This window comes from Eubalaena glacialis, chromosome 1 (assembly GCF_028564815.1).
Source record: "Eubalaena glacialis isolate mEubGla1 chromosome 1, mEubGla1.1.hap2.+ XY, whole genome shotgun sequence".
Taxonomy (NCBI): domain Eukaryota; kingdom Metazoa; phylum Chordata; class Mammalia; order Artiodactyla; family Balaenidae; genus Eubalaena; species Eubalaena glacialis.
This window is the reverse complement of record NC_083716.1, coordinates 1,328,627-1,352,456: the sequence shown is the minus strand read 5'-3', so window position 1 is coordinate 1,352,456 and position 23,830 is coordinate 1,328,627.

Below are 23,830 nucleotides of genomic sequence, written 5' to 3'. Positions count from 1 at the left end.
ACCCCGGGAGCTGTACGAACAAAGAAGAGAAAGGGAAATCTCCCCCAGCAGCCTCAGAAGCAGCGGATTAAAGCTCCACAAACAACTTGATGTACCTGCATCTGTTGAATACCTGAATAGACAACGAATCATCCCAAATTTAGGAGGTGGACTTTGGGAGCAGGATATATTAACTTTTCCCCTTTTCCTTTTTTTGTGAGTGTATATGTGTATGCTTCTGGGTGAGATTTTGTCTGTATAGCTTTGCTGTCACCGTTAGTCCTAGGGTTAGGTCTGTCCGTTTTTTTTTTGTTTTGTTTTTTTTTTTTTACTTAAAAACAATTTTTTTCCCCTAATAAATGTTTTCTTAATAATTTTTTCCTTATTTTCTATTTTAAAAAATTAAAAAAAATTTTTTTAATAAGTTTTTTCATATTTTTTATTTTAAAAAATTAAAAAATTTTTTTCTTAATAAATTTATTCTTAATAATTTTTTTCTTATTTTTTATTATAATTGCTTTATTTTATTTTATTTTATCCTCTTTCTTTCTTTCTTTCCATTTTTTCTCCCTTTTATTCTGAGCCGTGTGGATGAAAGGCTCTTGGTGCTCCAGCCAGGCATCAGGGCTGTGCCTCTGAGGTGAGAGAGCCAACTTCAGGACACTGGTCCACAAGAGACCTCCCAGCTCCACGTAATACCAAACGGCGAAAATCTCTCAGAGATCTCCATCTCAACATCAAGACCCAGCTTCACTCAACGACCAGCAAGCTACAGTGCTGGACACCCTATGCCAAACAACTAGCAAGACAGGAACACAGCCCCATCCATTAGCAGAGAGGCTGCCTAAAATCATAATAAGGCCACAGACATCCCAAAACACACCACCAGACGTGGACGAGCCCACCAGAAAGACAACATCCAGCCTCATCCACCAGAACACAGGCACTAGTTCCCTCCACCAGGAAACCTACACAACCCACTGAACCAACCTTAGCCACTGGGGACAGATACCAAAAACAACGGGAACTACGAACCTGCAGCCTGTGAAAAGGAGACCCCAAACACAGTAAGATAAGCAAAATGAGAAGACAGAAAAACACACAGCAGATGAAGGAGCAGGGTCAAAACACACCAGACCTAACAAATGAAGAGGAAATAGGTAGTCTACCTGAAAAAGAATTCAGAATAATGATAGTAAGGATGATCCAAAATCTTGGAAATAGAATAGACAAAATGCAAGAAACATTTAACAAGGACGTAGAAGAACTAAAGAGGAACCAAGCAACGATGAAAAGCACAATAAATGAAATTAAAAATACTCTAGATGGGATCAATAGCAGAATAACTGAGGCAGAAGAACGGATAAGCGACCTGGAAGTTAAAATGGTGGAAATAACTACTGCAGAGCAGAATAAAGAAAAAAGAATGAAAAGAACTGAGGACAGTCTCAGAGACCTCTGGGACAACATTAAACGCACCAACATTCGAATTATAGGGGTCCCAGAAGAAGAAGAGAAAAAGAAAGGGACTGAGAAAATATTTGAAGAGATTATAGTTGAAAACTTCCCTAATATGGGAAAGGAAATAGTTAATCAAGTCCTGGAAGCACAGAGAGTCCCATACAGGATAAATCCAAGGAGAAACACGCCAAGACACATATTAATCAAACTATCAAAAATTAAATATAAAGAAAACATATTAAAAGCAGCAAGGGAAAAACAACAAATAACACACAAGGGCATCCCCATAAGGTTAACAGCTGATCTTTCAGCAGAAACTCTGCAAGCCAGAAGGGAGTGGCAGGATATACTTAAAGTGATGAAGGAGAAAAACCTACAACCAAGATTACTCTACCCAGCAAGGATCTCATTCAGATTTGATGGAGAAATTAAAACCTTTACAGACAAGCAAAAGCTGAGAGAGTTCAGCACCACCAAACCAACTTTACAACAAATGCTAAAGGAACTTCTCTAGGCAAGAAACACAAGAGAAGGAAAACACCTACAATAACAAACCCAAAACATTTAAGAAAATGGGAATAGGAACATACATATCGATAATTACCTTAAATGTAAATGGATTAAATGCTCCCACCAAAAGACACAGACTGGCTGAATGGATACAAAAACAAGACCCATATATATGCTGTCTACAAGAGACCCACTTCAGACCTAGAGACACATACAGACTGAAAGTGAGGGGATGGAAAAAGATATTCCATGCAAATGGAAATCAAAAGAAAGCTGGAGTAGCAATTCTCATATCAGACAAAATAGACTTTAAAATAAAGACTATTACAAGAGACAAAGAAGGACACTATATAATGATCAAGGGATCAATCCAAGAGGAAGGTATAACAATTGTAAATATTTATGCACCCAACATAGGAGCACCTCAATACATAAGGCAAATACTAACAGCCATAAAAGGGGAAATCGACAGTAACACAATCATAGTAGGGGACTTTAACACCCCACTTTCACCAATGGACAGATCATCCAAAATGAAAATCAATAAGGAAACACAAGCTTTAAATGATACATTAAACAAGATGGACTTAATTGATATTTATAGGACATTCCACCCAAAAACAACAGAATACACATTTTTCTCAAGTGCTCATGGAACATTCTCCAGGATAGATCATATCTTGGGTCACAAATCAAGCCTTGGTAAATTTTAAAAAATTGAAATCATATCAAGTATCTTTTCCGACCACAACGCTATGAGACTAGATATCAATTACAGGAAAAGATCTGTAAAAAATACAAACACATGGAGGCTACACAATACACTACTTAATAACGAAGTGATCACTGAAGAAATCAAGGGGGAAATCAAAAAATACCTAGAAACAAATGAGAATGGAGACACGACGATCCAAAACCTATGGGATGCAGCAAAAGCAGTTCTAAGAGGGAAGTTTATAGCAATACAAGCCTACATCAAGAAACAGGAAACATCTCGAATAAACAACCTAACCTTGCACCTAAAGCAGTTAGAGAAAGAAGAACAAAAAAACCCCAAAGCTAGCAGAAGGAAAGAAATCATAAAGATCAGATCAGAAATAAATGAAAAAGAAATGAAGGAAACAATAGCAAAAATCAATGAAACTAAAAGCTGGTTCTTTGAGAAGATAAACAAAATTGATAAACCATTAGCCAGACTCATCAAGAGAAAAAGGGAGAAGACTCAAATTAATAGAATTAGAAATGAAAAAGGAGAAGTAACCACTGACACTGCAGAAATACAAACGATCATGAGAGATTACTACAAGCAACTCTATGCCAATAAAATGGACAACCTGGAAGAAATGGACAGATTCTTAGAAATGCACAACCTGCCAAGACTGAACCAGGAAGAAATAGAAAATATGAACAGACCAATCACAAGCACTGAAATTGAAACTGTGATTAAAAATCTTCCAACACACAAAAGCCCAGGACCAGATGGCTTCACAGGCGAATTCTACCAAACATTTAGAGAAGAGCTAACACCTATCCTTCTCAAACTCTTCCAAAATATTGCAGAGGGAGGAACACTCCCCAACTCATTCTACGAGGCCACCATCACCCTGATACCAAAACCAGACAAAGATGTCACAAAGAAAGAAAACTACAGGCCAATATCACTGATGAACATAGATGCAAAAATCCTCAACAAAATACTAGCAAACAGAATCCAACAGCACATTAAAAGGATTATACACCATGATCAAGTGGGGTTTATTCCAGGAATGCAAGGATTCTTCAATATACGCAAATCAATCAACGTGATACATCATATTAACAAATTGAAGGAGAAAAACCATATGATCATCTCAATAGATGCAGAGAAAGCTTTCGACAAAATTCAACACCCATTTATGATAAAAGTCCTGCAGAAAGTAGGCATAGAGGGAACTTTCCTCAACATAATAAAGGCCGTATATGACAAACCCACAGCCAACATTGTCCTCAATGGTGAAAAACTGAAACCATTTCCACTAAGATCGGGAACAAGACAAGGTTGCCCACTCTCACCACTATTATTCAACATAGTTTTGGAAGTGTTAGCCACAGCAATCAGAGAAGAAAAAGAAATAAAAGGAATCCAAATCGGAAAAGAAGAAGTGAAGCTGTCACTGTTTGCAGATGACATGATACTATACATAGAGAATCCAAAAGATGCTACCAGAAAACTACTAGAGCTAATCAATGAATTTGGTAAAGTAGCAGGATACAAAATTAATGCACAGAAATCTCTTGCATTCCTGTATACTAATGATGAAAAATCTGAAAGTGAAATTAAGAAAACACTCCCGTTTACCATTGCAACAAAAAGAATAAAATATCTAGGAATAAACCTACCTAAGGAGACAAAAGACCTGTATGCAGAAAATTATAGGACACTGATGAAAGAAATTAAAGATGATACAAATAGATGGAGAGATATACCATGTTCTTGGATTGGAAGAATCAACATTGTGAAAATGACTCTGCTACCCAAAGCAATCTACAGATTCAATGCAATCCCTATCAAACTACCACTGGCATTTTTCACAGAACTAGAACAAAAAATTTCACAATTTGTATGGAAACACAAAAGACCCCGAATAGCCAAAGCAATCTTGAGAACGAAAAATGGAGCCGGAGGAATCAGGCTCCCTGACTTCAGACTATATTACAAAGCTACAGTAATCAAGACAGTTTGGTACTGGCACAAAAACAGAAATATAGATCAATGGAACAGGATAGAAAGCCCAGAGATAAGCCCACGCACATATGGTCACCTTATCTTTGATAAAGGAGGCAAGCATATACAGTGGAGAAAAGACAGCCTCTTCAATAAGTGGTGCTGGGAAAATTGGACAGGTACATGTAAAAGTATGAAATTAGAACACTCCCTGACACCATACACAAAAATAAACTCAAAATGGATTAAAGACCTAAGTGTAAGGCCAGACACTATCAAACTCTTAGAGGAAAACATAGGCAGAACACTCTATGACATAAATCACAGCAAGATCCTTTTGACCCAGGTCCTAGAGAAATGGAAATAAAAACACAAATAAACAAATGGGACCTAATGAAACTTAAAAGCTTTTGCACAGCAAAGGAAACGATAAACAAGACCAAAAGACAACCCTCAGAATGGGAGAAAATATTTGCAAATGAAGCAACGGACAAAGGATTAATCTCCAAGATTTACAAGCAGCTCATGCAGCTCAATAACAAAAAAACGAACAACCCAATCCAAAAATGGGCAGAAGACCTAAATAGACATTTCTCCAAAGAAGATATACAGATTGCCAACAGACACATGAAAGAATGCTCAACATCATTAATCATTAGAGAAATGCAAATCAAAACTACAATGAGGTATCATCTCACACCGGTCAGAATGGCCATCATCAAAAAATCTAGAAACAATAAATGCTGGAGAGGGTGTGGAGAAAAGGGAACCCTCTTGCACTGTTGGTGGGAAAGTAAATTGATACAGCCACTATGGAGAACAGTATGGAGGTTCCTTAAAAAACTAAAAATAGAACTACCATACGACCCAGCAATCCCACTACTGGGCATATACCCTGAGAAAACCATAATTCAGAAAGAGTCATGTACCAAAATATTCATTGCAGCTCTGTTTACAATAGCCAGGACATGGAAGCAACCTAGGTGTCCATCATCGGATGAATGGATAAAGAAGATGTGGCACATATATACAATGGAATATTACTCAGCCATAAAAAGAAATGAAATGGAGGTATTTGTAATGAGGTGGATGGAGTTAGAGTCTGTCATACAGAGTGAAGTAAGTCAGAAAGAGAACAAGAAATACAGTATGCTAACACATATATATGGAATCTAAGGGGAAAAAAAAAAAAAAAAGGTTATGAAGAACCTAGTGGCAAGATGGGAATAAAGACACAGACCTACTAGAGAATGGACTTGAGGATATGGGGAGGGGGAGGGGGGAGATGTGACAGGGTGAGAGAGTGTCATGGACATATATACACTACCAAATGTAAAATAGATAGCTAGTGGGAAGCAGCCGCATAGCACAGGGAGATCAGCTCGGTGCTTTGTGACCACCTAGAGGGGTGGGATAGGGAGGGTGGGAGGGAGGGATATGCAAGAGGGAAGAGATATGGGAACATATGTATATGTATAACTGATTCACTTTGTTATAAAGCAGAAGGTAACACACCATTGTAAAGCAATTATACTTCAATAAAGATGTTTAAAAAAAAAAAAGAAGATGTGGTACATATATACAATGGAATATTACTCAGCCATAAAAAGGAACGAAATTGGGTCATTTGTTGAGACATGGATGGATCTAGAGACTGTCATACAGAGTGAAGTAAGTCAGAAAGAGAAAAACAAATATCGTATATTAACGCATGTATGTGGAACCTAGAAAAATGGTACAGATGAACCGGTTTGCAGGGCAGAAGTTGAGACACATATGTAGAGAACAAACGTATGGACACCAAGGGGGAAAAGCTGTGGGGGGGTGGGGATGGTGGTGTGATGAATTGGGCGATTGGGGTTGACATGTATACACTGATGTGTATAAAACTGATGACTAATAATAACCTGCTGTATTAAAAAAAAATACAATAAAATTCAAAAATTAAAAAAAAGAAAATCTCAGTGAATGGGGGCATACGTGTGCCCACGATCAGAACGTGTAAGGTGTCAGTTCTTCCCAACTTGATCGAGAGGTTCAATGCGATTCCAAAGCCATTTTGTAGATATTGACATACTGATTCTAAAGTTTATATGGAAAGGCGAAAGACCCAAAACAGGCCATGCTGAAGAAGGAGAACAATTTCGGGAGCTGCTATAAAGTTACAGTAATCAAGACAGCATGGTTTTGGCCAATGGACAAACACATTCCAATGCGTCCAATGGACAAACACATCTATGTGAACAAACACATAGGCTAATGGACAGGATAGAGACCCACATAAATATGGTTAATTGATTTTTAACAAAGGTGCAAAGGCAATTCAAAGGAGAAAGGATAGTCTTTTCAAGAATGGAACAACGATGCCCACATGCAAAAAAAAAAAAAAAAAAGAACCTATACACAGATGACTTCTAATGGGTAGAGGGTTTCTTTTTGGGGTGGTGAAACATTTCTGGAATTAGATAACTTCGGTTTCCTCATCTATAAAATGTAGGACTTATCTCCCAGGAGAGTTACAAGGATTAAAAAACACCCATGTTGAGCATGGAGCATAGTCTCTTACACAGAACACTGCTCGATAAATTAGCTGCCATTATGGTTATTTTGTCTTGCTTTTATCTATGCAGATAGAGAACCCTCTTTTGATGAGACATGGAAAAAATTAATTGTCCTAAAAGGGTTTTTTTAATTATTTGTTGATGGACATATTGTTCCTTATTGTGATAGTAGGTATTTTCCATTAAGAGCAAGGAACAGAAACTAGTTAATAAATAAAAGAAATAACTGTGAACAGTCTTGTTCTTTCTGGAGGTTAATGCACTAAGTCACAAGATGAAATAAAGAACAGAAGTGGGGGACAGAGGCTACTTTGTGACAAAGGCCACCTCCGGGTGCCAAATGCCAACGTCCCATCACAGCTGGGGGTTGTTCTAGGCAGAAGGTCCTAGGACCCAGGCCGCTGGAGCAAGGATGCTTTTGCAGGGGTCACTGCCACCTCCCCAAGCTCCTGGGTGAGCTGCCTGAGTCCCAGGACCTTCCAAGCTGGTGTCTGCCCACAAGCAGGGAGCGTGGACCTTCTTTATGAGAAGCTCCTGTTAGCAGACGCTCCCTGGGTGGAGTGATGCAGACGCTGGGCCTTGGGATGGAGTCGCGTCTGGCGCTCAGGATGGACCACGAGGCCTAACTGCTAGATGGTCATTGGAGGCTGAGGGCTTGCAGGAGAGGCACCATTGCTGTCCCAGACACGAGTGGACTGAGCCCTCAGGCAGGCAGGCCCACAGCCAGCCCCAGACTGTCTCCGAATCCTGCCCACGCCTGAAAGGGACACGGAAACACTGCTGGTTGACCCAGCATCACCCGTGAGTCCCCGAGGGGTGCAGGGGCCCTGAGAAGAGGTCACAGCTCCACCTCCCGCTGGGGGTGGCCTGGAGCAAAAGCACATCTCAGCGAAGCTGGACCTCAACACCTGCTCATCGCACCGGCCGCTCCAGGGAGCGAGCGATGAGGGGGGGCTGAGGCCTGACCCCCGGCCCTCGGGCCCAGGTCCTGGGCAGGCCTCACGGGGCCAGGCTGGCCGAGGCACCCACCCCCAGGCGTTGGGGAGCGTCAAACGGAATGTATGGGAGAGGGCTTCATCAATCGCCAAGAACTAAATAAACGTTGGGGTGATTATTATCACTATTCCTTATCAAATTAACCACCCATATTCCATAATTGCAAAGTGCTTCTGAGCAGAGCAGGTCGGGATGCCAGAGCTCATTAAAAACTCCAGGTGACTTTACATCGTTTTGCTGACCTTTGCATGAATTCTTGCCTTTTCGGTACTCATTAAATCCTCTTCCTGGAGCTGTTATTAGCTCCCCAGTCTCTCCCCCAGTTAAATAATGACCCAGGATCACTCATTTCAGTGTTCCCCATTTTCATTCCCCCCCAGCCCACGGTACCCCCACTTTGGATACGTCTGGGTTGCCGTGGGCGCTGGCCGGTTAGGTGGGCATCTCTCCATCACCCCCATTTGTGTGCACGGACTGTGCTTCTCACACCAATTATTAAAAGCTGGCTATTTTCAGGGGAAAAAATCACTTTTACAAATAATTAGGTTGGGATTTGATCTTCCCCACAGTAAAAGGATACCAATGACTCCCATTCCATCAGCCAAATGCTTTTCTTGAAGTTTGGGACACTAGAGGAAGTTATCCTCTCTGACTGCAGAGAGGAGGCCTTTCTGGTTTCTCTTCTGAACAGAGCCAAGCCCACCTCGTTAGCCTGAGGCCGAGCATCCACACAATCTGTGACAGAGTATCTGTCCTCGAACAGCCCCAGCCCTTGTTACTCCCCAAGTATTTATCGACTTAAATTAGAAATACTGGCCCTGATTTCTTACTGGTGAAAGGACTACAGTGTAGGTTTCCAAGTGGGTTTGGAGTTTAAGGTGGGTCGACAACAAAAAAACTACACAAACCAATTCAAAAGTGAGCAAAAGTCTCAAATAGAAATTTCTCCAAAAAAAAGGATAGACCAATAGCAAATAAGTACATGAAAGGATGCTCAACATCACTCATTATTAGGGAAATGCAAATCAAAGCCACAATGAGATACTCATTAGAACGGCTATAATCAAAAAAAAAAAAAAAAAACAGGAAACAACAAGTTTTGGCAAGTGTGGCAAAATTGGAACCTTTGTGCATTATTGGCAAGAATGTAAAATTGTGCAGCCACCTTGGAAAACAGTATGGCAGTTATTCAAAAAAATCAAAAATGCAATTACCATATGAACCAGCAACTCCACTTCTGAGTATAGACCCAAAAGGATTGAAAGCAAGGACTCAAACAGGTATTGGGTTGGCCAAAATGTTTGTTCAGGTTTTTCTGTAAGATGTTACGGAAAAACCCAAACAAACTGTTTGGCCAACCCAATATTTGTAGACTCATGTTCATAGTGGCATGATTCACACTCACCAAAAGGTGGAAAGAATCCAATCCATCAGTGGATGAGCAGAGAAGCAAAATGTGGTCCATCCACATAATAGAATGTTATTCAGACTCTAAAGGAAGGAGATTCTGACACAGGCTACAACATGGATGAACCTGGAGAACATCAAGCTAAATGAGTTAAGCCAGTGATAATGTGTGATTACACTTATATAAGGTACATAGATTAGCCAGATTCATAGAGATAGAAAAGTAGATTTGAGGTTGCCAGGGGCTCAGGGAGGGGGTAGGGAGTTAGTGTTTAATGCGGACAGAGTTTCTGTTTGGGACAATGAGAAAGTTCCCGAGATGGAGGGTGGCAATGGTTACACAACATTATGAATATACTTTAATGCCACTGAACTGTACACTTGAAAAGAGTTAAAATGGTAAGTTTTATGTTACATATATTCACCACAATTTTTAAAAAGTAAAAGTAAAAATAAAATGTACTTTTTAAAAGTTCAAGGTAGGTCCCTTGACAGCCCCTAGACCAGCCTGGACAGACTGAGACAGGCTGGGACCTGGAACCATTTGCTGCAGTGCTTGCACCTGGACAAACCTCTCCTAGAGCAACAAAATACAAAACACTATAAGGGACTAAAAATAACTGCGTCATGTGCAGTTGGGGCAAATTCTGGACAAAAGATACAAAAAGACCAGAAAAGCCCAACTGCCACTTCTGAAGAGCTGGGCGCAAAAGCAGGGGGTCAGGAGCAAAAACAGGGACCTGCGCATGCCCCCTGCACACAGCACCAAAGGGGTGGGCAGACCACCGACGCCACCCCTCCGGCCCGACCCCTGGACGCACCCCTACCCTCGCCGCATATAAGGAAGCAGCTCGCCCCACCTTGGGCAGCGAGCAAGGGAACCTGTCGTTCTCACTCTGCCCTGCTGCAGCAGGGGCCCCAATAAAGCCTTGTCTGAATTTCTTGTCTGGCCTCTTATCAATTTCTATTGATTGGGGAAGGCTAAGAATGCTGTCGGTATCAAGACAACAGCCCAACTAGTCTGACAAGACAAATACAGAAGCTCAGAAGGCTGTGAGTGGCACCGCCCGGGCCTGGCAAGGGAGGATGCCTGCAGGCGCGGGTCATCATAGTCTGTGCCCAAACCCCCTGAGACCTGAGAAAGCACTTTTCAAGCTGACCACAGGAAAGAATGAATATCATTTTATGTTCTAACAATAATAAACTAAAATTTTAACTTGATTATATTGAAACTGTCCCAAATTTATAACCCACCACATTTTGAGATTGAGGCAAAACAGACTCTGTGAGAGCTTTTGCTCTGCGACTCAGCAGATCCTGTGTCCTTTAAGGCCACAGAGCAGACCTAGAGCCCCGAGGCCCAGGGCCGGGCCCAGGTTGCCCTTTTACACAAGGGGACAGGGGGTGTTTTGGGGTCTGAAAAAGTCTCTCTCTGAGAGGTTGAAGAGGTTCTGTACCCAGCCTGAAGATCTAAGCAGGAGACTCATCTGGACTCTTTAAGGACCTTTATCATCAGTGATATAAAAATAGACGAACAGCACAAAGCCTTCCAAGGAGGTCTTTGAGTCCTAAGGCCTGGTAGATGGATTGGCTTCCCCATCTTCCCACACAGAGCAACGCCATTGCTACCCTGAGGCTTTGGGAAGAAAGGGCTCTGGGTTTCTTGAGAAGCTGAGGACAAGTGGGGATAGGCATCCCCAGAGGCTCCCTGATAATAATCATTGTGAATTCTGTCCTAAACCTACATTAATGGACGTGAGAAGATTTAGGGGAGGGGTGGACAACAGGAGAAAGACGGACGTGCCAAGAGGGGGCGGCAGCCATACGGTGCCACCTGACCCCCGCGAACCCTTCGGGCAGCCGGATTCTCCCAGCATGCCCCGGGCGGCCTCAGCATGCACAGCAATGGCCTGACCCTCCCGTGATCCTGGCATTCTCCCAGCAGGCACAGCAGTGGCTGGACCCTCACTGGAGGTGGAAATGCAGACCAGCTGCCCCAGAGGCTCCTTGCCCTTCTGTAAAGAGAGGGATGAGCTCTAGGCCACCTACTAGAGTATATCACCCAATACGGTAACCATTAGCCACATAAGCTAGTTTTAAACTTAAATTAATTAAAATTAAATAAAATTTAAAACTCAGTTCTTCAGCCACACGAGTCACATTTCAATAACACCATTTCAACAGTCGCTAGTGGCAACTGTACTGGACAGTGCAGACCTAGAACATTCCATCTTGGCATGAAATTCTATTTGCAGAGTTCTCCTAGGTGTAAAACTCTGATTCTCACCTCCAGGACACACCTTCCCAGTCTGGGTATCAAGGTCACCTCAAGGATCAATTACTTCACATCTACTCAGTGGCCCCCAAGAATTGAGCAATTCCAGAAGCAAGAGGAAAAACTCCAGAGAGCTCCCCCTTTCTGCCCACATGCTCAGTGGATGTTTCTGGACTATCCCCCAGTGTGTAAGCAGCGAATGAAACCATAGCCATGTCGGTGTCCCAGGAAAACAGAGGACAGCTTGAGAAGGCTGGCCGGAGAGAATGACACTGCCGCCCCCCTGCTGGGGCGTACGCTCAGATGACATAAATCCACATTTACTAACTAAAGCTGCAGCATTATGCATTTAAGGCATGGAGTTGACTTTTCACCTCCTAAAGCCTTCATAATTGCTTTTATTATTATGCCAGAATTCTATCTCAGTTGAAATTTTCTGTTTTTGCATCCTATTAAAAGTGTTAATAAGCTGAATTTAAGACCTTACCTTGCAATTATGTTGAACAGACTAAATAAATCAACACGGGCTCTTAGTCCATTCAAGGGAAAAAACTGAACTGCTGCTAATTTAACAAATATTTTAGAAGTCAGAGCTGATGAACATTTAATGCTGTCCAAAGCATATTTGATCTATGGTAATACACATGGGGGGCCATTACCTGCAAAGCCCTGTGCCAGGGGGGTAGGGGAGGTAAGTGGATGGGCCTCGCGCTAGACCCCGGGGTGGGAGAGAAGGAGGGGGTCGCAGAAAGGGGAAAGGCAACACGGTGATTTGACAGGACCCGGGGTTCCGAGGCTCGGGTGTCCACGTCCCTCTTTCTTATTGACGACCAGCGGGCTCATCTGAGAGCAGCATTTTTAAAGAGCTGCCCTCCCCCCTTCAATTAGCCATGTCCCCGAGAGGTCCGGTGGGGGGAGCTCTGCAGGGGCCCCTCGGGTCTCCAGGGTGCAGCTCGCCGGGCTCTTTCCACAGCTCTGTTCATTCTCAGTAATACTGTTTCTCTCTTCCCCCATATATGACACGGAGATCACTGTTAAGAGGTAAAAATGAGCCCTAAGACTAAAATCCAAACCAATTCCCAGACAAAAGTTCCAACACACTCAGGCAGTCACATCTCCAAATAGCACCACCAAAGGCCTGAGTGGCTGAACCCAGGGACTTCCTCCTGGCTGGTGGGAGGGAAGGAGAGGGGCAGGGGCAGGCCCGCCAGGCGCAGAGCCCACGATCACCCAGGAGAAATGACAGGGCCCATACCAGGGAAACCATGCGAGGTAGGATGGCACCTAACCCAGGGCTGCTTGAACTTTCTCCAAATTCAGAGGCAAGTGAACTCACCACGCCAGCAGCGATCTGGGGTGTGACCTGGGACTGCCCGCCACGCACAGAAAGTATCGTACAAGTTTTATTCACGATTTTTAAATTCCAATACTGTATTTCACTCTATGTATAATATGCTCATTCACCTTCATATAGAAATACTGCTAAGTGAGTTACCATGGAGTAAGATGGTGGTCCAGGAAGGTGCATCCTTTTTACCCAGTGGGTTGTGTGCTTGGGGACCCCAGCACCGAGGGAAGCAGTCCAGGCTGAGAAGCGGAGACAGAAGCGCTGCCCAGCAGGTGGAGACCTGGCCAAGGACGATCGCTCTTCACAAACACTTGCGCTCTTAAGGATGAGGCGGAGCAACTCCCAACATCAGAGCATTTGGACTCACCTGCACCTTCCCGTGTCCGCAGGCAAACTCCGCTGCTGTTGAACATGTGGCCAGTCAAGTGGCCCGACGGCCCAGACTCAGCACACCAGCCGCCTTGGACACTTGTAAGTATGTGTCCAACTAACGGCAACGATGGGGCGCCATTCCCAGCCAGCATGCGAGTGCTCTGTATTCTACAAATGTACCCAAATTACTCATTTATTGTTATTTATATTATTTATGGAGTCTCGTTTTTCCAAATCAATTACTGAATATTTTCTCCTCCACTCTGATATACCGATCTAAAATGACAAGCGTTAAAATGTTGAACACAAACTGAGATCCAAATTACAGAGAAATGAACCTTCAGGTCTTGTGATAGACATTTCTGAAGCCTATTTGAAAACCGTGTATTTAGAATATCAGATAACTGAGAGATGGTAGAGAAAGGTAGTAAAATGTAAGGAGCTATCGCTTCATCACAGGAACTCTGGTGAGATTACAGAGCGCTCGCGGGCATCACGTGTTTATGACGTGGGACATCCATCACTCGATCACTCATTCAGCTGCAGAGGTTAAAGCTCCTCACAGGCCAGGTCTAACCAAGGGGAGATCCAGTGGGTGGGCAGATAAGCCCACCAAACGTCACCGCCGTTCACAGCTCAGCCTCTGGGCCCAGGGTCCGTGCAAGGCTCACTCCTGTCCCCCAGTGTTTTATGACCACCTACCACACGCCAAGCCCAGGGGAGACTGTGGGACTCCAGGCCCACAGGCGGGGTCTTACTTAGGGGTCCTCTGTACCCACCAGCGCAGAAGTGGAGAAGCAAGGGCCCACCAGGCCCACAAGCTGCTCACGGTCTGAAGGAAAACACCAGACTCTGTGCTTGGACTCGGGATGTAACAGCCATCACTCCACATCTAGTTGCCCAAATGATGTCTTTCCTGGGCCCCTGGCATCTCCACCTGGGGGCTGCCGGTGCCCCTCCCTCAAATCCCACCTGGGAGAACCTAAGAGGCGTGGTTTCTAAATCCGCCTGCTACTGCCCCCTGCTGCTACCAGGTGTCACTGCAGCGACAAGGCCCGGGGTCCACTGTAGCCCGTGGAGCCCTCTACCTGGTGCCCAGTTGCCCAGGCTGTGAGGTTCACAGATGTCCAGCCTCGGCTTCTCCAGTCCTTGCTGACCATCAGCCATTTCCCACGGCCCGCCATGTCACCACACCGCCCAGGCCAGCCTCCTCCTCGGATGGCCCAGGTCATTCCTGCCTGGGGATCTAAGTGGGGGGTCCTATCCACCGAGAACCCCCAAGGCTGAGCCTCACAAAACTGACCCCTGGTTGCCAGGAGCCCACCTCCACGTGGGGAGGGGGAGGGTCGGCCTTGGGGGTCCCCTGACCCCCCTCCATTAGTGTGACAAGGAGTCTGGTCGTGGACTCGACTCAGCCCAGAAGGGTGACCCTCGCCTCATCCACCGGACAGTGGTGAGCGCCACGGCCTCCCAGCTCTGGCGGTCCCAGTGGCTTCATCCCGAGCCAGGGTGGCTGGGATGCGGGAGAAGGAGCCCAGGCCTGGGACACACAGGGGCCCTGCCCCGGTCGCCAGGTGAGGGCAAGGGCCTGGCTTGGGACCACCAATCCCCCCAAGAGGAACCGCCTCTTCGTGGCTGATCCTGGCCAGTCTCTACCCAGTGTCCCTCCTCCATCCTAGGAAGCAGCTTTGATGCTCTCGGGGGCCGTAGGTCTGGATGAAATGTGGGCCAAACGTGGTGGACAGGTGGTTCCTGCAGGCGGTGAGGGCCCAGGGCCCGGCCCCTCGCAGCTGGGTGTGTCCAGCGTGGCTCTGGCTCAGCTGTGACCCAGGACCCTGGGGACCAGGGTGGGAGGTGCCCATCGTCCCGTCCACAGTCGCGCGGGTGGCTTGGCCTCTTTCCTCTTGCCTTATGGAGCCTGATTTGTGACACGGATCGGGAAGGAAAGCCCTAAGCCCCGGGAAGAGTCACCGAGGACAGTTCCCTGGCACCCTCGGCTCAGAGCGCTCGCGGAACCCCTCCACGGGGGCGACGGCGCAGCCGGGGCAGTTTCACCCACGTTCCCTTCGGGGAACTGCGTTTCCCGCGTCCACCCCAGCGGAGGGACTAGTGCCCGAGGGAGTCCTGAGAAACGGGCATCTTCCTCCAGAGGGGGCCAGGCAAGGCCTGTGTCCTCATCTCTAAAGCAGGGACAGTTACAAGACGATGAAGATTGGGGGCTGGGGGAATAACCTTGGAAAATATAACCGGGAAGTCCTAGTGAACTCAACAGCACTGTGTCTCATCTCACACGTCCTCTCGTTTTCCGCAAATTAGCAGAAGTCCAGCAAAACTGAAGGCACTAGAACAGAGACCGCGGGCGCCCACCCTTTAAATGAGGTGCAAGGGCGCCACCCTGTGGCAGCTCTCTCTCAGCTGGTTTGCAGCCGCTTTCTAGGTTCCGGCTCTGATACGGTGCGTTCTGCATCTTCCTTCTTTAATTTTATTTATTTGGGTGCCTGGGACGTCCACACACCCCACGCAGCGTGTACAGTCCCGCATCCTGCCGGAAGGCCCGGGGGAGCCAGGTGGTCAGCGGACAGCCTCCTGGCTGCTCCCTGCCTTCTTTCTGCCCCCGGAGTCCGGACCCCGCCCCACCCTGGCCGAGGGGGTGTCCCCTGAGAGTGTGTCCCTGGATATCTCCCCAAGTGGTTTGCGCAGAGCTCCAACCACAGAGCCTGGAGGATAAACAGTGAAGGGGGCTCAGCCGTGGGTGGGGCTTTCTTCCCCCGGGAGAGGCAGGTACCAAGTCAGGGAGTGTGTCATGAATCCAAGTTAACTTAGGGCTGGTCACACAACCCAAAAAGGATGCTTTGTCTCTTTGGGGGGCAGGCCAAGCGCAGGGATGGATGCCAGACTTTGTCTCCTATCCGCAGCTGTTGGCCTGACCCCAACCCCAATCCTCCAGACCCCCATGGTCACCTCCACCCAGCAGCTTCCCTCCTCCTATAGCAGCAGTGGACCTCGGCCGGAAGCCTTCAGCAGAGGCTGTGTGGCTCCATCGGGGACCCTGGTCAATGGCACCATGCCCTCTCCCACAGCCCCAGGGTCAGTGATGGGGGACCCCTTCCCGGATGGCCTTGAGACCCAGGAGATGAGGGGGCAAAGCCTACAGGGAGGGGCTGGCTGGGGAAGAACACTCCCCTTCTGGCCCCCTAGGAGCAGGGCTGCTGGGCCCCAGGGTAGCCAGTTCTGGGCCAGAGTCCTGGGCCCCAGGCCCGAGGGTGGAGCCTAAGGGGTTGAAGTGGGTTCCCCTTCCCACGGTGGGAGGAGACACTGCTTCCCACTCATAGCCTCTAGTGCAGAGCCGGGCTCAGAGCACGGCAGGGGCTGAGCTGACGTGTGGAAGTGGGACAAGCACCCCAATTCCCGCCATCACCTGCTTCAGAAGGCGGTCACAGGGTCGCCCAGGGAGGGGCCCGCCTCTGTTCTCCCCAGCGGGCTCCTGGGCCGGAGGAGGAGTCCGGGCTGGGTAGGAGGGCCGGGCTGGGGCAGAGGCTGACTGGGGACTGGGAGATGGGGGTAGGGTGTGAGCGGCCCTGGCGGAGAGCTTTGCGGGGACAGCAGATCAGCCAGGAAGCCTGGGGTCCTCAGGCCGCCCTCGGAGGGGGGTGATGGTCCCTCCCCCTCCCCATACTCCCACTGTCACCGGTGCCCACCCTCTGAGGCCTGAAGGACCCCACGCAGGGGTGCCACTGCCCCCACTCAGGGGCTGGGTCAGCACCCTGGACCCAACTGTCCCTGCCTCCTGAGCTTTGGCACATGAGCCCATCAGCTCCTCCCTTCCTGGCCCCAGCTGGCCGGCGGGGGGGAGGGGTTTCATCGGCCCCAGCGGGTCACCCCTGTGTCCTGGGCCTCCCTGCAGCCCGGCCTCGTGGCGGGAGCTCACCTGCATCCGCCTCAGTTTTTGTGACTCTTCAGATGAAGGTTTTCCAAATACATCCTCATCTTCAAGATGTCTGTCTAAGTTCCACAGTGCATTTAGAAGAAATGCAGCACTGAAATGGGGCTGACAGCCAAAAGGAATAAGAAACCATTTAAAATCTTCACTGCGGCTGCTCAGAAAGCATCAAGGTGGACCGCCCCACAGGAGTGCTCGCTGTCTGCCTCTCCATTGCCCGTGGGGCCTCTTTCCAGGCTTCGCCCCAACTCTTCACTCAGCCGGGTAGCTGCAGTCTACTTGCTCCCCCTGGGTGTCTGCATCTGTCATTGTCTCCTCCGTGCTGACCCTTCCTGCTGCTGACTGCTCAGAGATATGGGTCCAGGTCCTAATCCCTGGAACCTGTGAAAATGACCTTATTTGGAAAAAAAGGGATTTTGCAGGTATCGTTAAGCTAAGGATCTTGAGACAAGACCATCCTGGATTATCTGGGGGGCCCTAAATGCCATCACAAGTGTCCTTATGAGGGAGGCAGAGGGAGACAGATGCACGGGGTGGGGGGGGGGCCATGTGAGACGCAGGCAGAGGTTGGAGTGATGCTGCCACAAGCCAAGGGATGCCAGCAGCCACTGGAGCTGGAGAAGGCAAGGAACAGAGTCTCCCCTCCAGCCTCCAGAAGGAGCATGGCCCAGCCGGCATCTTGATTTCGTCCCAGTGGTACTGATTTTGGACTTGTGGGCTCCGGAACTGTGAGAGAACAAATTTCTGCTGTTTTAAGCCACCACATCTGTGGTGATTTGTTACAGCAGTCACAGGAAACTCATACTCCACCCTATCTAATTTCTCTGGACTCCTCTGTATATTTTGGATACAAGTCCTTTATCATATGTTCCTTTTGCAAATATGTTCTCCCAGTCTGTGACTTGTCTTTTTATTCTCTTAATAGCATTTTTCACAGGGCAGAAGTTTTTTAATTCTAGTGAAGTGTAACTTATACATTTTTCTTTCTTGGATTGTGCCCTTGGTGCTGCATCTAAAAACTCATCTGCAAACCCAAGGTCACTGGTATTTTCTCCTATGTTATTTTCTAGAAGTTTGCATTTTGCATTTAGGTCTGTGATCCTCTTTGAGTTAATTTTTGTGAAGGCGTAAGGTCTGTGCCTAGATTTGTTCTTTTTTTTTTTAGATTTGTTCTTTTGCAGGTAGATGTCCAGGTGGCCTAGAACCACTTGTTGAAGACTATCTGCTCCATTGACTGCCTTTGCTCTCTTGTCAAAATTAGCCAACTATATTTATGCGAGTCTGGTTCTGGCCTCTCTAGTCTGTTTCACTGGTCTATTCGTCTCTTCTCTCACTGTGCCCATTACCACAGCTTTGTATTAAGTCTCGAAGTTGAGGAGCGTCAATCCTCAGCTTTGTTCTTTGTTCTCCTTCAGTATTGTTCTGGCTATTCTTGGTCTTTTGCCTCTACATATAAACCTTAGAATCAGTTCACTGATATCCACAAGACAACTTGGTGGGATTTTGAAAGAGCTTGCATTGAATCTATAGGTCAAGTCAGGAAGAACTGACATCTTGACAATACTGAGTCTCCCTATCCATGAACATTGACTATCTCTCCATTTATTTAATTATTCTTTGACTTCTTTCATCAAAGTTTTGTCATTTTCCTAATATAGATCTTGTATATATTTGTTAAATTTATACCTCAGTGTTTCTCTTTTTATGTGCTACTGTAAATAGTGTTATGTTTTTAATCTCAAATCCCACTTGTCATTGATGTTATATAGAAAAGCAATTGACTTTTTATTGAAGTATAGTTGATTTACAATTATGTGTAGTTTCAAGTGTACAAAAAGGTGATTCAGTTATACATATATATATTCTTTCTCATACTCTTTTTCATTACAGGCTATTATAAGATATTGAATATAGTTCCCTGTGCTATACAGTAGGTCCTTGTTGGTTATCTATTTTACATATAGTAGTGTGTACCTGCTAATCCCAAACTCCTAATTTATCTCCCCCTGCTCCCACTTTCCCCTTTGGTAACCATAGTTTGTTTTCTCTGTCGGTGAATCTATTTCTGTTTTTGTAAATAAGTTTACTTGTATCTTTTTTTTTAGATTCCACATATAAGTGATATCATATTATATTTGTCTTTCTCTGTCTGACTTCACTTAGTATGATAATCTCTAGTTGCACCCATATTGCTGCAAATGGCATTATTTCCTTCTTTTTTATGGTTGAGTAGTATTCCTTTGCATATATATACCACATCTTCTTTATCCATTCATCTGTCTATGGGCGTTTAGGTTGCTTCCATGTCTTGGCTATTGTAAATAGTGCTGCTATGAACATTGGGATGCATGTATCTTTTCAAATTAGAGTTTTCGCTTTTTCCAGATATATGCCCAGGAGTGGGACTGCTGGATCATATGGTAGTTTTTAGTTTTTTAAGGAACGTCCATATTGTTTTCCATAATGGCTACACCAGTTTACATTCCCACCAACAGTGGAGGAGGGTTCCCTTTTCTCCACACCCTCCCCAGCATTTATTGTTTGTAGACTTTCTAACTTTTTTTTTTTTTTTGGCCCCAAGGATTGTGGGATCCTAGTTCCCCAACCAGAGATCAAACCTGAGCCCCCTGCAGTGGAAATGCAGAGTCATAACCACTGGACCACCAGGGAATTCCCTGTAGAATTTTTTAATGATGGCCATTCTGATTGGTGTGAGGTGGTACCTCATTGTGGTTTTGATTTGCATTTCTCTAATAATTAGCGATGTTGAGCATCTTTTCATGTGCCTGTTGGTCACCTGTATGTCTTCTTTGGAAAAATGTCTATTTAGGTCTTCTGCCCATTTTTTGATTGGGTTGTGTTTTGTTGTTGTTGTTATTGAGTTGTATGAGCTGTTTGTATATTAATATTTTGGAAATTAAGCCCTTGTTGATGACCTCATTTGCAAATATTTTTCCCATTCCATAGGTTGTCTTTTCGTTTTGTTTATGGTTTCCTTTGCTCTGCAAAAGCTTGTAAGTTTGATTAGGCTCCATTTGTTTATTTTTGTTCTTTTTCTATTGCCTTGGGAGACTGATCTAAGAAAACATTGCTACAATCTATGTCAGAGAATATTTTGCCTATGTTCTCTTCTAGGAGCTTTATGGTGTCATGTCTTATATTTAAGTCTTTAAGCCATTTTCAGTTTATTTTTGTATATGGTGTGAGGGAGTGTTCTAACTTCATTGATTTACATGCAGCTGTCCAGATTTCCCAATACCACTTGCCAAAGAGACTGTCTTTTCTCCATTGTATATTCTTGCACCCTTTGTCATAGATTAATTGACCACAGGTGTATGGGTTTATTTTTGGGCTCTCCATTCTGTTCCATTGATTCATATGTCTGTTTCTGTGCCAATACCAAGCTGTTTTGATTACTGTAGCTTTGTAATATTGTCTGAAGTCTGAGAGGGTTAGGCCTCCAGCTTTGTTCTTTTTTCCTCAGGATTGCTTTGGCAATTCTGGATCTTTTGTGATTCCATATAAATTTTAGGATTATTTGTCCTAGCTCTGTGAAAAATGTCATGCGTAATTTGATAGGGATCACATTAAATCTGTAGATTGCTTTGGGTGGCATGGCCATTTTAATAATATTAATTCTTCCAATCCAAGAGCATGGGATATGGAAAGCAGTTGACTTTTGTATGTTAACCTTGCATCCTGCAACCTGGCTATAATTGCTTATTAGTTCCAGGAGGGTTTTCTTCATCAATTCTTTCAAGTTCTCTACATAGACAGTCATGCCATCTGTGACCAAAGAGAGTTTTGTGTCTTCCTTCCCAATCTGGATCCCTTTATCTTTTTTTCTTGGCTTTCGGCATTAGCTAGGACTTTCAGAATGATGTTGAAAAGGAGTGATGAGAGGGCACGTTCTTGCTTGTTTCTGATCTTAGAGGGAAAGCTTCTAGTTTCTCACCATCAAGTATGACTTTAACTGTAAGGTCTTTGCAGATGTCCTTTATCAAGTTGGGGAAGTTCCACTCTATTAAACATTTACTAAGTTACTGTGTGTGTGTGTGTAAGACCACATTCATAATGATACAACTTGACTCTTCTCAGGTTTCCATTTATAGTCTTTGGTTGAAATTTGCATCTCTCACATTGAAAGCCTTGGTTCTTACCAACTTGGCCAAATGGCTCATCTGCTTCGTCCCACAAGGATGGGCTGTGGTGAACGCTGGATTCTGGCTCTGCTCCCTGGCAGGGATGACCAGGAGGGGAGCTGGTGTCCCAGAAGATGGGCAGCCAGCATCCCTGGCTTCCTAGAGAGAGCAGGGGTTGGGGGGACGAACCCTCCCGACGGGCCGTGGAAGTCATTCCCGGCCGTGGTTTGGCCTGGGTCCTGGGGCAGCACGGGTGGCACTAAAGGGACCCGGGTCTGGCTCCCCTCTGCCCCTCTCAGCCTGAGCCCTGAGCCTCACACAGGGCAGGGCAACTCGTGCCTTCTACCTCTTGGAGTCTGCACTTTATTTTTTAAATTCAAATAAAAATAAATCAAAGGATGTGTTTCCTCCCAGGATGTATCACATTCATCGAAGCATCAGACTCACACTCTGCAAGACAGTGGCCATGGGGCAGCCATGGCCTCCGAGCAGAGGCTGTATTTCAAGAGCCACATGCTTGAAACCAGTGGCCTGAGGACCAGCTCCGCCTCCCAAGGGGGCCAGCCACAGCCCTGTTCACGGAGACCCGTGTCGAATGAGGGCTGTGCTTCTGCTTTGCTAACGGTGGTTTGGCACAGGTCAGATGAACTGTCCACCCCCAGGCGGTCCTGGTCGCCACCACGAGGCAAGCCCATGCTAACACGCAGCCCCGTGGTCCTCCCCTCCACGTAGGACGCAGACACAGAGGGCTCTGTATCTGCTGCTGCCCCTCCACGGTGCTCACCCACCCAGAACGCTGAGCCTCCCACGTGGCCCCCGCCCCGAAGGTCCCCCCATTTCCAAGATGCTTTTGTGGGCACAGTGCCCAACTCCGGGAGCACCCGCTCGCCTGTCCCCAAAGCGCCTTCGCACTTCCCCACGTGGCCAGCAGAGGGCAGCAGGCAGCCGAGGAAAGGTGGGCAGGGCCTGGGTCCAGCCAGGGCGGCCGCTGGCGGGGCAGCCAGAGCCCCTCGGCCACATCCTCCAACCTCGCCCCCGCTTTGGCAGTAAGCGCTGGGGGCCGTAGCATGATTCCCCTCCTCTCTAAAGCTCAGCGACAAAAATCACCCACATTTAGACACAGGCGACAGTTTTCAGAGATTTTGTCTCTTTTCTTGCAACCGCGTGACCTCTTGTGGCCGAGCGGGGATGGCTGATGCTCCTGTCTGCCAAGGATGAGGAGACAAACTCGGGCCCGGGATCCCTAAGGGCCTGCGGCTGGAGGAGCAGAGCGGGATTTGGAAACTTGTGACCCAGAGTCCAAGCGCCTCGGCGCCCACGTCCCCCGGAGGGGCGTGTGGACACTGGCACCCACCCGGGGCTGAGCACTCTGGTCACCACGCTCCCAAAACAGGGGCCACCTGGGGCGCGCGTCCATCCCAACTGCACGCGCCCACTTTAGAGCAATTCCCAGGGGCTGCTGTAACGGGGTCCACACCCCCAAGTTCACGACCACGTGCTGGGACTTGTTTTTAGAGCTCAAACTGAGTTCCTGGGAACCAGCACCATCCAAGGTTGGGGCAGGTGGGAAGGGCACACCCTTGCACTTTGCATTTTCAGTTGATTCTAGAACTCTGTCTGAACTTGGGGGCGTGAGACCCAGTAGCGTGTCCGAGTGAACCCCTAGGTGTAATGGGCGTTTTGCACCTCACGAGGCCACTGTCTGAAGCTGACGGTCACCGCAGGCAGAAAGAGTTCAAGAAAAGGGGTCTCATCACAAGGCATATCTGAGCTGATGCAAGAGACGGAGGACAAAGGTGTGGGTTCTGGAGCGCAGCTGGGGCGGGCGGGCCCTTTCCTCCGGGGGCCTCCTGCAGCCTCTCAAAGTCACCTGATCAGTCAGGCTGACTCATCTCCCTCAGAAGGCTGGGAGACTCAGATTGCCAAGGAGCCTTTGAAGAACAAAGATCTTTTTCAATATACAGAATTCCTAAGTTACTAAGATAAATGGGGGAAGATGTGACATTTCTCGCACATAATTTAAAATTCAAATCTGCTCCCAGTAAAGGAAAATTACAAGATATTCTGAACTGCGATTCAGATCCTTTTGCTGACATGAGGGCTCGAAGCTGCTTTAGATCTGCTTTAATTTCTAT